Genomic DNA, 13,478 nt, shown 5'->3' on the forward strand with positions numbered 1-13,478 from the left:
AATAATATCTAATTGAGCATCTCCTAGCACTTTACATATATCATTTGAATCTGTACAATAAATTCAGTATTATGATCCCAGGTTACAGATGGAGAAACTGAGACCAATATTTTTTATGTATGCCAATCATCACTTTGCTTTACAAATAAAGACTCATTTAATCCTCATATTCTGTGAGGTGGGAGCTATTATTGACTTCATGTCAGAGATGGGGAATTTATGCTATGAAGAGAGGTTAAGTAACTTGCCAGACATTCAGCTAATTAAAGTGGAACTGGGTTTTTAATCCAGGCAAAGCTGGGACCCAAAGCCTTGTTTTTTTCCCTTGTACAGTGTAGTAGGTATGTTCTTCAATCCTCCTCCCCATCAGATTTTCCATCAGCGTTTTACCTATTAAGTGAAATAACATTTCCTCATAAATTCCTCAGATCATAGGCTATGTTTCCGGGGCTCACTATCAACATTCCTATTTTTCTCTACCACAAAGCAATCTTTATAAGAGATGGTGTCACCTGCTTTATATATGCACATGACATTCTGAAATATTTTATTAGTGATAAATATTAGTGATCTCCTAATCCTGCACCTTGCTATTTGTTTGCCCTGTCTTCCTTGTTTTCTTTTTCCCTCATCTCAGAATATTGCTGAGAATAATGCTGGCATCTCAGTCAACAAGCTAGTGTTTATTATCCTTTTCCTTTTACTGTATTGTTCGACTAATCCAGTCTTCTCACTTTCCATTCTTTGTCTGCGTTGGGTTACTATAAATGATCTAGATAATTATCAGATAATAATCTATTAAAGTGTCTATCCCAAATTTTAGTGCCTAGACCAGGCACTGTGTATTTGGCTTAACCTCAAGGCACTGTTCTAAGTATGTAGATGAAAAGTATATGAGTAAAGATCGCTGGTTTTGGAATCCAGAGACTTAAGTTATAGTGCTAGCTCAGCCACTAACGCGAGAATTGCTAATATTTACTATGTGCCAGTCACTTTTTTATTAACTTCTTATGCTGTAAGGAGTGTGGTATTATTATTCCTATTTTACAGACAAGGAAATTGAGGTACAGAGCGCTTAAGTAACTTGCTCCAAGTCATGGAGTTGGTTTGCGATAAGTAGAGTTCGGTTTTGCAAATGAGCAGTTTAGCTCCAAATTGGTGCACTTAGCGAATACACTCTCTTACTTCCTGATAAAAATCTAATATTAATATATGCAGCAGGTTCTATTTTGGTTTTCTGGAATGTTATCTCATCTAATCTTTGCTAACAACTCTGAGGTAGGTGATGCCATTTTTCACAAGTGAGAAAATTGAGGCTCAGATGGGTGCTTATTGTTTAGCAGATGCTTCGAAACCAGCGTCAGAGACTCGGAAAGCTTCTCTAATCCGCGAGCCACGTTGATCTTTGAGCCTGTTTCCTCATCTTTAAAATGAGGGTTGTAGAGTAGATAGATCTCTCAGTCCTATGAGGGGAAGGTGTGGAGATAAGAGATATGTCTGCAAATGGGTGTAAAAAGGTGGAGTAAAAAGCCACAGTGGCCGAGGCCCCAGCATAAGGGGGATGGCTGCGTGAATTTACAAATATGAGTAAGTCTAGCAATGGAGGAGGCCTGGGGGTATTAGACACTAGCGAGGTCTATGGGTGAAAATGGGCCTGACAGCACGTCTCTGACCTGTCTGGGCTCTTCCAGCGCAGGCCAGCAGCCAAGGGGGAAGCGATCTTTGGGGCCTGGATCCCGGGCAGCACCTCACCCGGCCAAATCCTGCTCTACAAGCTTCATGAAAGCTAAAGAAGGAAGGGGCGCGGCTTCCCCGCCCGCGTCGCAGAGCGCCACGTCCCTCTTGGCTCAGACTCCCCCAGGCTTCTTCGCGTTCGCGTTCGCGTTCCCAGCCGTCCACCTCCCAGCCCGCCGGCGCGGGCTCATCTCCGCTGCCACCAATCAGCATCCTCCGTGATCCTAGTCGGACCAATTAGCGGCTGCCTAGAGGCGGGGACTGTCGCCATGGCAGCGAGGAGGCGGGAGCGCGCGGTGGGCAGAGGTACCCAGCAAAGCTGCGGGCAGGGGTTTGGAGAGACAGGTCGGTGCGTTGCAGGCATTCAGCGGGCAGAACCTTGCGCGCCGAGACTGGGGCTAGGTAAGGGCGGTGACCCTATGCTGGGTACGGATCAGTACTGCGGAGGGCTGGGGCGAGTTCTGAGATAAGGCTCAGGTCTTTGCCAGCTCAGCCCCGGCAATGAGGATGGCGGGGGCCGCACAGTGGGCCAGCACGGGTGGGAGGGGGCTTCCATATCGAGCCTAGGGTGCGGAGTCCCTTCTGCTGCTCCACTCACTGCAGGGGATCTAAGCTTTTTGAGGGGTCGAGCGTGGCCGGCTCTTGACTGGGAGCATGCGGGGGTGGGTGCAAGACCGAGACTTCGGCGGGATTCCAGGCTGGCCTTGGCAGGTCGATGGGTGAGGAAGGTGCCAACTGGTAAGGAGGGTGTACCCACCAATTCCCAGCTGATGCATACTACCCCCCTGCGCCGCGGAGCAAAGCTAGGCCGGTGAATCCTGCTCTTCTGCCCGTTCTGTTAAGCCGGCAACCCCTATTACTTAGGAGGGGAGAAAGTTCGTGTCAGCTGTGATATTGTTTTCCCTTAAGTGACAAATCATTGGGTTTCAGATGAGCTCTTTCGGTTTCAGAGTATGAGAAAGATGGCACTTCCTTGTTGCACCTGCTAAGTGGAAACTCAGTGAACAGATGTGGTTATTGTTGTGGCTGGTGCTGTCCACTAAACTCCTAAATTGGATAATGTACATTTTACACAATTGAATAAGTAAGTGCTGCCATCTATGCCTTTTGTTAAGGCTTTTAAATCCATGGATGAATATGAAAACCAAATGAACACCTTGTTTTAAAAAAGGTGGAGAGAGGATGAGGTTAAATGCAAATATTTCTAATAGTCAGTTTTGTTTGAAGGAAATTGTGAAATTTCTCCTTAAGAATTGAAGGAATTAATGAGACATTTGCTTTAAGGAATTCTTTAAAAGTGGCGTGACTAGTGGTATAATAGCTTTAGATCAGAATACCTATAGCTTCTTTTACAACCTATTAAAATTTTTTGTTTCTTAAGGCCTTCCCTGGTGAATTCTGTTAAATAATTAGAATTAGACCATATCCAGAGTTTAGCATTGTGTCCTGCATAGATATTGTCCTAGGATTCATCCATATTTAATCTGAGTGTGAGTTTGTGTTTTATAAAACTTGAACAAGTTCAATAAATGTTGAACAAATAGATGTTTCAACAAACATTCACCCAGTTAATAGAGTCAAGACTTTAAACAAATTAACAAACATGGACATTTAGAATTAGAAATGAAATCTCATAATATCACCATTGTTATTAGAGTGAACATGGAAATTTCTCTTTTTCATCTTGGTCTGTAAACTCCATGATCTGGTCCAGTTTTCTAGTATGAGTGAAAAATTAATTTCTGTCTCTTCGTGTTTGGTTACTCATACTGTTCTCCAAAATCTATTCTAATTTTACCCATCTTGCAAGGCTTGGTCCTCTTATGTTTACCTTTCTCTGATCTCCTGAGAGACTTATTGTTCATATCACACATTTTGTATATATCCTTTCAGTATGCTTTTTACCAAGTTGGTTTGTGGTCTGTAAAGACCAGTTAATATGAAATGCACAATTAAGGCAATGAGGATAGCTTTCAAAACACTAGTTATTGATTATGGGCACTAATATAGAGTATCAATAATATGATTAGTACCAGTGTCATTTTGTCTTGGCATATGTTGCATATAGCTCTATAGATATACCAAACTAATTTTGTGTTATTTCGAAGAATACTTAAATTGCCTTCCACTTGTACAGGATGCTTTGAATGCCTTAGGTGGGCAAAATACCCTTGTAAGTGTTGGGTAGCTGGAAGAATCAGGTGAAGGATTTTAAAATGTATTAAAAATAATCCTTAAAGTAGATAAATCTTTTAAGCATTGTTCATTGAGTTGACTATATTTGGCATGATAGATGATTAATTTTTTCTAAATAATCGAAGGTCTAGAAAAGGGAAATTTATTATTTTTATATTTAATACATGCAATTAATTTATAGCCTTAAAAAGAGACTTCTAACAATTTCAAATACTTCGTTTGAAAAAAAAAAACCCTCAGTTTAATGATCTTCAATCTAAAGTTAAAAAAAAACCCAACTCACCATGATATGATGAAAAGTATATTTAATTAGAATTTGATGGCCAGATTCCCGGCTCTACCAAATGATCTTGGCCAGGTCAGTTAACTTTCTTGTGTTTTCTAAACTTTTATGAAAGTAAGGTCTGAATCAAACCATTTCTAAGGTCATTTCAGGTCCCAGAATTCTCTGATTGAGACAGCAGTTGCATGCTTCCATTTTTGGCAGAGTTTTTTGACATATTGTGTTTTAGTTACCTGAAGTAAGTATGTATAAATAATGAAGACATTGTAATTTTAATAATTTTTTTATTGAGCCATACAGAAGAACAATATCTACAGTTTATAAGCCTATTATCAACAATACTATAACTGATTGTTAAGTGGGAAAAAAGGGCCATGTAATGGTTTCTTTGATTGATGTCCTTTTCTACAGCTACAAACATCAGAGACACTAACATCTATACTAATGTCCTGACATAGAGAAGGATTGAAATTCAGCTCAGCTGGTCATACATGTCATATTTTATTTTGAACTTCGCTTTCTCATTGACTCTCATTTTCAGGGGGAAAAATGGAGTCAAACATCAGGTTACCAGTTGTCCTTGTCATTGCTGCCATCAAGAAACTTGGAAGCCATTTAGTTCTCTCCACCCACTCCTTTTCACTGTTAGAATTATGACATCAACAGTTAGATGAAGTAACTTAGGTTTCTTGGCTCAGGGGAGTGCCTTGCAGAAAGGAACCTGGGCCTCTTGCCGAAGCTCTGTTTTAATGCCAGGGAGGAAGAGATTGTGCTCCTCTTTTGTTAGACGTATTCTTTCATTGTACCATAGCTGCATCAGGACTTTCGTTGTGGCAATGCTCAGAGGAGAGCTCTGAGAGTTTTTAAATTGGCCCTTTAAAAACTGACTTTTAAAGGTTATATGTCAAATTGGTTTATTACTTTTTAAGGTTTAGAAATTTAGGTGGTTGCAGAACAGATTTTCATTATTTTAATATATAACTATTTCATTTTCAAGACAGAAAGAGCATTAATATTTATTGAGCATTTACTTTTGCTGTGTACTGTGCTACTCATGTTGTATTCATTCTTATTTTCATCTGATCAAAAACTTTTGAAGACGTATTAGTTCAGTTTTATAGATAGGAAAACGGAGACTGAGAGAGGCAAGTAGCTTTCTAGTAAATGAGAGTGGTTAGGATTCAATCTGCTGTTTGTTTATTTTTGACCATACTGTGCTGATAAAAGCCATATGCCTTTCCCACATATATAACATGCATATGATCACTCTCCTGCTCATATGATTTTATAGTAATTTTACCATAAAAAGAAAGAAATATATATATCCTTATAATTTGGAGATATTTTATTTGGTTATTTTCTTACATACTGCTTAGAAATAATTGATTGTGTTCACCAGTGAGTTTGCATGTGAGCTAACTGTCTTGTATCTTACAGTTAGGTAGTGGGGTTTCAAAAAAGAGTTTGAGATGGTTTGCTTTATTACTGATCTCTGACTGAGACTGGGGCCAAGGTTAATTTTTAAAAGTGATGGTAAAGATAAAGAAAGGTTCCGGTTAAGGATTTAATGGAAAAACAACATTTTATCTTGATGTTTTATTGCTGAACAAAATAAGCTTTTAGTTGGAATTCTTATTTAATTGAAAGGGTAGCAATATGGTAAACCTGGGTACAACAAATCAATATCTTGTTTATTCTGGTCTTCTGTTTAATATATCTTTCTCCCCTCACTGCTGGAATATGGTATAATTTAGTCTTCTTCCACATCATAAAAACTTGGTACTGACAAATGCACACACTTCGTGTGCCATTACCACGTGATAAGGCTAAATTTATGTTTATAGTTAATGTTTTCATTTAATTTTTTTTTTTTTTTTTTTTTTTTTTTTTTTTTTTACATTTAGAACCTGTTAAGAGTCAGAAAAAGCATTGAGCTTGGAGCCAAGACCCCGTTAAGAGTCAGTGAAAAGCACTGAGCTTGGAGATAAGACCTACCTCTTCACGAGTTTGATATTGTATTGGTCATCTCACCTCTCTAGTTCTCAGTTGTCTCGTCTGTAAAAAGGAGATACAAATTCTTTACCTAGCTCAAGGTAAGTGATCAGTTAAGAAAGAAAAAAAAACCCAAAAAACAAAAAACAAAAATAGACAATGATGGCTTAAACACACAGTATTTATTTTCTCATTTGAAATAATTCTTGAAGTAGGCTGTCTACATTAGGTGTTATAGCTTCATGAAGTCATCAAGGACCTAAGCTTTTTCCAGTTCTTTTATTTGCTATTCCTAAGGTGTGTCCCTGGTCCTTGTAGTTCAAGATAGCTGTGAGAGCTCTAACTATCACAGCCAAATTCCAGGCAGTGAGGCAAAGACAAGGATGTATCCTCTTCTTTTAAGGTGACATTCTGAACCAAAGCTCAGGCTACCAGAAAAACCGGAAAATGTAGCTGTATGCATGGCTGCCCTGAATAAAATTAGCTTTTTTTATTGAGAAGGAAGGGAAGGTTTGGATGTTGGCAGGCAAATAGAAGGCTCTGCCATAGTATGGATCTTTTTTCTTTCATCTCTGAGAACTGTAAACTACAATAACTGCTCACAGAAACTTTAGTACTTTGCCATGGCAGAACCTTAATTTGACCTCGTCCAGAAGGAAATAACTTTCATCTAATAAATTGTGTTTTTCTTTCTTTCTTTCTTTCTTTCTTTCTTTCTTTCTTTCTTTCTTTCTTTCTTTCTTTCTTTCTTTCCTTCCTTCCTTCCTTCCTTCCTTCCTTCCTTCCTTCCTTCCTTCCTTTCTTTTCTTTTCTTTTCTTTTCTTTTCTTTCTTTTCTTTTTTCTTTTTTTTTAACCTTTATCCCATAATTTACTGTAGATGCCTTTCTGTCTCGGTTGGGTATTTATTCTGGTTATCTTTTCAAATTACCTATAAATGCTAATAGATGTTCGTTGTGCAATTTATGGATGTTTTAAAGAAGAGATAACTTTTTTTGAGCCACTTGCTTTATGTAAGACACTAAAAAGATAAGTTATCCTAAGGGTATCACATAACAAATAATAAGAAAGTAAATTTACATTGAAAGGTATAATCCATTTCCAGATACATTTAAGTTCAATATGGTCATCTGAGGCACATTTTTGCCTTCCTTATTATTTAGAAGTTGTTGTATTTTCCTTTAACCACTTAACTTTTACCTGTCTTGAAATGTCTTCTTAATTAACTATTAGTCCTTGCTTAACTTACTTAGGTATACCAATATTTTATTTCATTCCAGACTTTTCTTTGTTAATATTATGTGAACATACCCTACCCTGTACATGTCATGTGAAGTGGTTCAGTAGCCACTAACTATATCTGTGAAGAAAGTGACTTAAAATAAAGTTTCAAGAAAAGGAAATGAAAATTCAGAGAATGGAAATTAGAGGGGGAGACAATCTAAGGATTCAGTTACTCTTTTAGGGATATTAGAAGGATGATTAGGAGCAAATAAAAATTTTGTTTCTATGACGTATGTTTGTGTTTTTACAAGGTTTTGAATTTTTCTTTGTGTAACTAGGGGCGAAGTATAGTAATTCTTTTACTATACTAGTACTTCAATTTCTTTTTTCTCCAATCTAGAACCATTGATCCCAAATAAACAGAATAATCAGGAGGCTTATAAGTATAAAAATGGCTTGGTTTTGTTTTTAAGAGACATTTAGCATTATTTGCTGAATGCAATTGTAATGCCTTTAAATATTTGCTAATTAATGGAAAAAAGATCATGCTATGCATTGTTTTGTAAGCAGCTTTTTTCAAATTGCAACTGTTTATTTAATAGGCTGCCTTCCATCCTAGATTGAAAGTCCTACAAGGGTAGGGATTATGTCTATCTCACTTATTTTTGTATCCAGCATAAAATTTCATACATAGTGGGTACTTAATAAATATTTGTTAAATTAATAAATACATACAACAGATGAAATAAAATGTACTTCGATTCAGTCTTAAATTTAAAAGGAAAAGGAGTAAAAGAAGAGAGTTAAGGGAGGAAGAGAGACTATTATAAGGAAAGAGATAAACCAGTTTCAGTTTTCTGTAGTCTTTACCCTTCTCGCCCATGACCATTCTTTTTAAACACTTCCAAGATATTTCTCCCTACAGTCAAAACAGGAAACTATCTGATACATACCTCTTCCCACCTACCTACCCACTAAGTAAACTTAACCTAGATAACTACTGGTATGAATCAATAGTTAAGAGATCTGTCTCTGTGTATGAATGGGAATTTTGATTTGGTGGAGACAGGGGAGGAGAGATAAGCTTCCTTTTAGGACCTGGAAATTTAGGGAAATCATTTTGTGTCTATTGAATGCTGTAATTTTGCTTGAGGTTTTAGTGCTCTTGGGATCAGTGCTTTCCATGCAGTCTTGAGATCACTGCTTGATTTGGAATTTCTAATCATTCTGGTTTGGATCAGACTACTGTTTCAGTGTAGTTCAGCCCAGTGTCTCCTCTTTAGATCTCTGTTCTTATGGAAGAAGAGGGTGGTAAAAGACAGGAGAAGACCATTCTTACTGATCCGATAATGGAAGAAAAGTAAGATAGTCTCCCATTCTGATTGCCCGTCCTTATCCCTCATCATTCCTTTTGTACGGACATTTATTTGTATATTATCGGGTTTATGAACATCTGTAAACCCTTCTCTGACACATTTGACATTATCTTGGTATTTAAAAAGATTTTTATGTCATTACTTTTCTACCTAATGTGCTAGAACATTTTCCATTTCTTTTATGACAACAGTTAACATTTATTGAAGCCTTATTAAGGAGTAGAGTAAATATTTTACTTAACTTTGGCCTTCAGTAAGTTAGTTGTCCTAATTATTTCTAGAACAAACACTAAAAGATTAGAAACTAGTGGTGGGGAGAAGTGTTTAAAAATTCTCTATCAAGCAAAAACAAAACAAGACAAAAAAAAAAAAAAGACGAGAAAAGAGAAGAATTAAATATTAAAGAGGCAGGATAATAGAAAGCCCAAAAGAAAATGTTACATTTAAAACCGAAGATGAGATATTTCCTTGACACGAAGACATGTTATATATACCATATAGAACGAAGCTGCCAATTACATTATGACACTATACTTATCACTTACAATTTCATTTTATGTTTAATGAAAGTGCTTCTTTAGGTTCAGTTAGACATACAGATTTTTCTCATATCATTTTTGTGCATACATAAATTACAAGTTAAATAAATTTATTAAAGTATTTCTAACAATTTATCACTTTCATACTTTCATTCTTTTAAAAAGCTTCCTTGATTCAGACCTGTCAATGTCAGTGTTTTTCCACAAAGAATCGTTCTTCCTATTATGGGGAGTGAGGGTGATTTTCTTCTGAAAATTTCTTCAAATCTCTTTGCCTAGAATTTTGTTCCAAGCCTCTGACACATTTTGCAAGCTTTGATGCTAGTGCTTTTCAAAAGATGACAATGGACATTTTTAAGATCATCATCTTTCCTCAACTTTTCCTTCAATGGTTTGTTGGCTGAAATGCTGAGGTGTTCTAGTTGTCTACACATGGTATGAGGATTAACATCAAGTTGTTATTTTTCAGGCAACTTATTCTTTAAATATTCAGATACACATCCTTAGAAGCCATCAAGAACTATACTAATACACTAGGCAGGTTATGAAGGTCGTTCAGACCAGATTTAGCCAGCCATCCTTTAGCTCAGCCATCATCCATTCCTTGCCACCTCTTCCCCCTTTTTTGCATAAAATAACATTTTGGGGAAATTATTTTGTAGTTTAAAATTTAACAGGCAGTAACTTTTAGCCATAGGCATTTATGATAGTGTTACAGTGATATACTATTTCGTAATCCATTCTCAGGATATCAGTCTCTGGCACCTTTAGCATTAGTGTACTGTTTTAAGGCATGTAAAAGAACATCAGGATTTTACTAGCATTTCCTATTGGCTAAATTCAGCTTTGTTTTTCCTCAATTACATGGAATTATGCAGCTTTTGTTCAATGTTAGTAGGAAGTTTCTGACAAATTGGCATTTGCCTTAATGATGCATGAATCCATTCAATTAACTTCATATTCCATATAAATTTTTTAATCATCAGAGGCATCATCAGTTTCTACCACCTTCATCTATAGTGTTTGGCTGCTCATGGGTATCTTGTTCCATTTCAATAACAAAATGTAACACAGCTTTGTCTACTCTTGGGTATCTTCCTGTCTAAAGTCAGGTAAAGCACTCATTTCTTTCACAAGAAAAATGTAAAGATGATGTTATTCCTTTAGCATCAAATATTTATTTCATGCATGTCAGCTGCTACATTACTATGTTTACAAAATAACTTTTCATTTCAGTGCCAAATTATAATTTACTCTTTTAAAGACATTTAAACTGGTAACTAAACTCAATTTGTGAAGTATCAACAATGTAAAAATACAATCTGAAGTTATGGCAATAAGAATAGCTATGTTAAAGTTCCTGCATGTGCAGACAGTAAAGATTATGTTGCTATTGCCACTTGATCAACCACAATTTTAATATTCCATCAGCTGAAAAGCGTTCTCTGATTTCTAAGATGTTAAATTGAGGAATTGTGCATCTTGGAATTGCTTATGTACATTATCGGTAATTTGATCAAATATAAATGGAGAAAATACTCCAGTTAGAAGACAGAGATTACTAGGCTGGGTGAAAAAGAAATGTGTGTGTCTACATGTGTATATTCAAGCACTAATCAAAAAAAAAATGGTTTAGCTATATTACTATCAAATAAATATACCTTAAGGCAATAGACCTTAGCTATATTACTATCAAATAAATAGAACTTAAGGCAAATTGGGGCCTCAAGGTCACTCAAATGTGATAAAAGAGTAAATCCATCAGAGAGCTGGAAAATCTTAAATTTGTGTAGGCTTAACGACATAGCCTCAAAATATTTATACTGCAAGATTATGACTTACTTTGTAGTAATGATAGTACAAGCAGACAAAAATCATTAAGAAGATAAAAACTGGATAATTATGAAAAGTTATAGAGTATGACTAGTTCTATACTTCTATATTCCTATAGGTTAATGATGGTTTGTAAATTGCATTTATTCCTTTTTTTATGCCCACATTTTATTGTATAAGGTCAGATTTTTGCTCTATTTTTTATTACTTCATTTCATAAAATCTACACTTTCAAAGTGTACAATTCAGGGGCTTTTAGTATATTCACAAGGTTGTTTACCTATCACTATCTATCTTTAGAACATTTTGGTTACCCCAAAAGGAGCCCCATTCCTATTAGGAGTTATTTCTCATTCCCTTCTTCCCTCACCAGAAGCCCTAAGCAACCGTTAATCCACTTTCTCTATGGATTTGTGTATTCTGGAATCATAAAATATGTGTTCTTTTGCATCTGGTTGTATTTGTTATTAATCGATTCTGTTGTATTGGATTTTGAAACAAACAAGTGTAAGTATCTCCTGGAACATTCAGTCTTTTTTCCTCTAAAATTATTAAAAAGTGAAACTGGTTTTGGTTTTGAAAAGGCAGTCATAATTCACTATCTCCTTCCTGCAGAAGTTAAAAACAAATCCAGCTTGAATGAAATGCGAGTCTGTCAATCTCCAAACTTAAAATCAAAGAGGAACCTATACTTTCCATAGAAGCAAGATGTTTAAGTTTGATTAAAGAACACAACATCTCACACCCTGTATTCAAAGTGTGAAGCAATCCTGGCTTTACCTCATTTTTATTATATCTAGATAGGAACTCTCTTTGATAGTTGATTTTTGTATTCTTTGTATCCTAGCACCTAGATCTTCTACTTGCTCTACCAATGTAATTTTGAGATGACTCATAAACAATATTTAGTTTGAAGGCATTTATAAATCATGTAACTCAATTTCATACAATTAGTATAAATGCAATCAATTTTATTAGTATTTTTGATGATGTAACAGAAAAGATCTATAACTTATTCAAAAGACTAAATTGATAATAGAATTTAAGAGCTTAAAGAACATTGAGATTTAGTTAAGTTCCTCATTTTTTAAAAAAATCCATTATTTAAAAAAATGAGGGAACAAACCGAGAAAGTTAATTGACTGAACTGTGATCATATAGCAAGTGAGTGGTGCAGCTGGACTTAGAATATAGACCTAAATGAAATTTTGTCTTACTTTTCTTAAGTATATGCCTGTTTTTCTTGTCCTAGAGGATTTAAATTTCCTTTTCAGATAAGCATTCTCTTTGTCTCCTATTGTGTGGAGGAGGTTCATGAATAATAGAGCAAAGGAAAGCTGTGTGTGGTTTCAAATGGCAGCATGAATCGCAATCACCAGTAGAGCTTGTTAATATATATTGTATCCCCCCCCCCCCCCGCCCCCCGCCTGTACCCTTCCACCCTCAAAGATTCTCTGATTTAGAATGTCTAGAGTTAGCCTCGTGAATTTGCATTTCTAGCAAATGGAGTGCTGCTCCCTGCCCAGGGACCACACTTTGAGAACCACTACTTAAACACAGACACAGGCTTTGGAGTCTGTCACTTCCGGTTCCAAAATCTGGCTTTATTACTTACTCCTATGTGACCTAGATCAAGTTTTTAAATTGATATGTCTGAGTTTTCTATACTTTAGGTTGAGGATAATTATATATATATATATATTACAGAATTAAGCATTAAATTAGTTAATATAAAAAAAAAAGCTTAGCATGCTGCTTGGTACATAGTAAACACTCAGTAGATGGTTTTTATGGCTATTTATAACAAGCCTGGGGCCCAATTAAAAGTTTATGAACCATAAATTCAGCCAATGTTTTAGAGTAGATATCCAGAGACTTTTAGTCACTTCGAGATGCTGTCAGCACGCGCGTGCGCGCGCGCGCACACACACACACACACACACACACACACACACATTTCTCTTTTGACTTGCCTTCTTATTTCTGGTAGACTTAGCAGAAGAGTGAGAGTAAAGTGACAAATTTGCCAAGCAATTTCACTTCCAAAATTGGATTTATTGTAGTTTACTTTTATTACTCTCAGGCTTCTATTGTGTGATGAAGTAAAGGTGAATTCTATTTTACAAAAGTGTGTTTTAAAATATGTGATATAGCTGCCAGTTGCTCAGACAGAACTGCTTATTAACTGCTTATGTGTGCTGTATGGTGGGCAGAGAGCCTAAGGCACGTTGGAGATAATGTGAGTTGGAGGGGAGGAGTCTATGTGAAAGATTCTTTTAAACTTTGGGTGGCTCATATTAAGG

At 36.1% G+C, this 13,478-nt stretch overlaps 1 protein-coding gene across 4 annotated transcripts in view; it reads left to right on the forward strand.

The window, feature by feature from the left end:
- Positions 1 to 2,005: 2,005 nt before the first annotated feature.
- The window catches only part of NUCB2 (nucleobindin 2), a 42,601-nt gene continuing 31,128 nt past the window's right edge, over positions 2,006 to 13,478 (forward strand). For 2 of the 4 annotated variants that reach the window (XR_001596241.2, XM_016139534.2), the window contains exons 1-2: positions 2,006 to 2,136; positions 6,118 to 6,306. The gene's annotated coding sequence lies outside the window, so the exon portion shown is untranslated. Of the gene's footprint in view, positions 2,137 to 2,684; positions 2,819 to 6,117; positions 6,307 to 13,478 lie in introns of all 4 variants that reach the window. The other 2 variants (XM_036221096.1, XM_036221097.1) reach the window with 2 other exon arrangements.

This window comes from Rousettus aegyptiacus, unplaced genomic scaffold (genome assembly GCF_014176215.1).
Source record: "Rousettus aegyptiacus isolate mRouAeg1 unplaced genomic scaffold, mRouAeg1.p scaffold_m13_p_5, whole genome shotgun sequence".
Taxonomy (NCBI): Eukaryota; Metazoa; Chordata; class Mammalia; order Chiroptera; family Pteropodidae; genus Rousettus; species Rousettus aegyptiacus.